The sequence below is a fragment of the Triticum urartu genome, chromosome 3A (assembly GCF_056163025.1).
Source record: "Triticum urartu cultivar PI428250 chromosome 3A, HENAU_Tu73, whole genome shotgun sequence".
Classification (NCBI taxonomy): domain Eukaryota; kingdom Viridiplantae; phylum Streptophyta; class Magnoliopsida; order Poales; family Poaceae; genus Triticum; species Triticum urartu.
This window is the reverse complement of record NC_141875.1, coordinates 512,337,728-512,340,572: the sequence shown is the minus strand read 5'-3', so window position 1 is coordinate 512,340,572 and position 2,845 is coordinate 512,337,728. Positions and strand designations below refer to the sequence as shown.

Sequence of the window (2,845 nt, the reverse complement as noted above, 5' to 3'; positions counted from 1 at the left end):
CATATCAATGAAACATATTTAGTTTTTTAAAACTTTTCTTATTACCATAGAATAAACAAAATAGGTCAAGCTCAACTATAACTATAACAAGTGTAACTTATCAAAAAAATTATCAACACAATAATCAAAATCCATCTAAATTTTTCTCAGCTATCAATGCAAAAGGTTCTTCATCGAGAGAAATTATCTTCTTCCTTGCTGCAAACAGAAATTATCTTTCTTCCTTGGTGCAAACATAATGATGAGCATCAACCAGTCTTTTTTTTGAAGCCGCTTTCTTCCTAGATTTATTTTCAGATTGTGACTTCAATCTTTCTCCTTTGTTCACAGACTTGGATGGCCGTATAGGAGGATCTTTCAACGAATTTTCCGACTGCACTTCCGGTTGCTGTTTCTTTCCTTGCAAGTACTTTGAATGAATTTGAGCAACAGCATCCAAAAGTTCTTTGCTAAGTTCAGAATATTTGCTGATGTCTGAGCAAGCTTCACCAACTTTACTCATCAGAATAGCATATCTGACTGCATTGTGTGACTGATCTTCACCTGTAAGCAACACAATTTCTTTCTTGCACTTATTCAACTCTTTTTCTCGAAAAGAAATAGAACACCTCTCAACAATTAGCTTATCTGGAATATGGGTAATGTCAAACTGCGTAAAAAGTCTAAGGATATGGCAACAAATAATGCCATCACGCTCAAACTTCACAAAGAAACATTTGAATGAACCAGTAGTAAGGTCCACATGGACTCTGAACATTTCTCTTGTGAATTCTGGTTTCTCATACCTGATGTGTTTTTTTCAAATCATACACTTTATCCTTCTCAATTTCAATAACTTTAAAAGCTGTTGCATTCACTAATTCTGTCAAAAACTTCAAGTAGATTCCTCTGGTATATATTGCTGCTGCATGCCGTTCAACAGCGTGATGACTCCAAAAGACAGGAGTCTTCTCATTCGACAAGAACCTGTCCTGATTTTCTATGTGAACAACATTCTCTTGGAATAGCATGTACTGTTTCATGAATGCCTCTATAGTATCTTTCCTCTTGATGTAGTCTTTGAAATTTGAGTTGAAGCTTTCGCTACGGCTCGTTGACTTGATGAAAGGGCAAAACATGCCTCGAAAATAAGCAGGAACAAAGAAGGTCCGGTTCTCCCACATCCTTTTGATGTGAGCATGTTTAGCACACTGATACTTCAGAACAAATTTCTCCCATCTTCCTTCAAATTCTTCAACGGTAATGGATTGTAATAAACACTTCATCATATCTTTCTCCATGTTTTCCCTCATAGCCATGAAAGGACTGATGTTTTCCCGCACATTTTTAAATATATGCCAAAGACAGAACCTATGTAATGCATCTGGAAATACTTGAGGAATAGCAGCTTTCATCCCTGCGTCTTGGTCTATCAATATTATCCCTGGTTTTTTCCACTGCATGACCTCCATGAAAGTTTCAAACAGCCACACAAAAGTATCTGAAGTCTCATCTTGCAATAGCGCCCAACCAAACACAATTGTTTGTGCTATAAGTGGTTTCAAATGATATAATCTCACCAAACAACCGGTAGTTCAATCGGGAACGAGCATCTGTCCAGAACAAGCTGAGAACCGTGTTGTCTGTATCTCTTTGCATCATGTAGCAGAAACCAGGAATATCAATCTGCAGCTTCTCAATGTACTGCAATGTCCATTCAATATCTGTGTTCTCCTTTTTGCGCACCCGTTCTCCCTGTTTCAAATTATCCAGTTTCTTCATATCAATGGTAATGTTTCCCAGCTTCCCACCACAGAGCTTTCTGAATATGCTCATGATTCTTCTCGGTTTCACTCTGTGTTCTTGAAGCAGTTTTGACAACATGATTTCTGCCTCATTCATGTTTCTATGGCTTAAGAAAAAAAATTTAAGTGATGGAGACCTCACTAGATCATGGTTATGCTCGAGAGACATTGATGCAATATGCCACTTGTCATCCACCAACTTCACTGTTATACTCATTGGACAATTTGTCCCTTCAACAATGTTTCTCTTCCTTTTCCTCAAACCAGTGTTGACACTTGGTCTTTTCCTACTTTTGTTGCACCGGAAATACAACTTCATGTTCTTATATTCCTTCCCTTTATCATTGCGAAACCATTCAACTGAGCATAAACATTTACAAAGCGGGAAGCTTCATCCAGTGTTGAGAACACTTTACCAACTTCTGGCGTACTAGAATTGTATGTTTCGTCTGGTGTAGGGAACACATACTCTTCATTCACCGTACAAGCTACTGTGTCTTCATCAGAATCTTCGCTCTCAGAATTTCCTTCATAATCACAGTCAGAATTCTGAGCCAAAGAAAGTACCTGCAAAGGGAAGGAACACAACTATTCGACATCAGAATAAGAATCTTTAGAAAACAAAGTTAATATCTAGAAGGTCTTTTTTTATTCTTTTCCCAGAAATGCAGAATCTTACCTCACGACAAATATTTTCCACTTCTTCTGTTGTTGTCAAAGGTTCACTGCACATGTTCTCACCAACACTGTCTTGTAAACATTTATTTATGTGTTAATAGCCATATCATTTCTCAATTTATTTTATTTCCCAACACAATCACTTGCAGCTTTTCCCTTTTTTTCTCACACTGATCTGTTTGCTCAAACTTAGCACTACTGCTGAAGATGATTCCGTAACATTGTAGTTGTTCTCATCATTTATGTCCATTGCCTAGCAAAAACAATGAAAATATACTTTCTATTAAACACTACAACTATAGTCAAGATCTTGCCACAATTTATGATTGAGAAAAATGTATGCTAGAATTATATTTGCACTACCCAGTTTTGTAAGTACTTAC

General features: G+C 36.9%; 1 pseudogene; it reads right to left on the bottom strand.

The window, feature by feature from the left end:
- Positions 1 to 211: 211 nt before the first annotated feature.
- Positions 212 to 2,517, bottom strand: LOC147980317 (protein FAR1-RELATED SEQUENCE 5-like; annotated as a pseudogene).
- Positions 2,518 to 2,845: the final 328 nt, after the last annotated feature.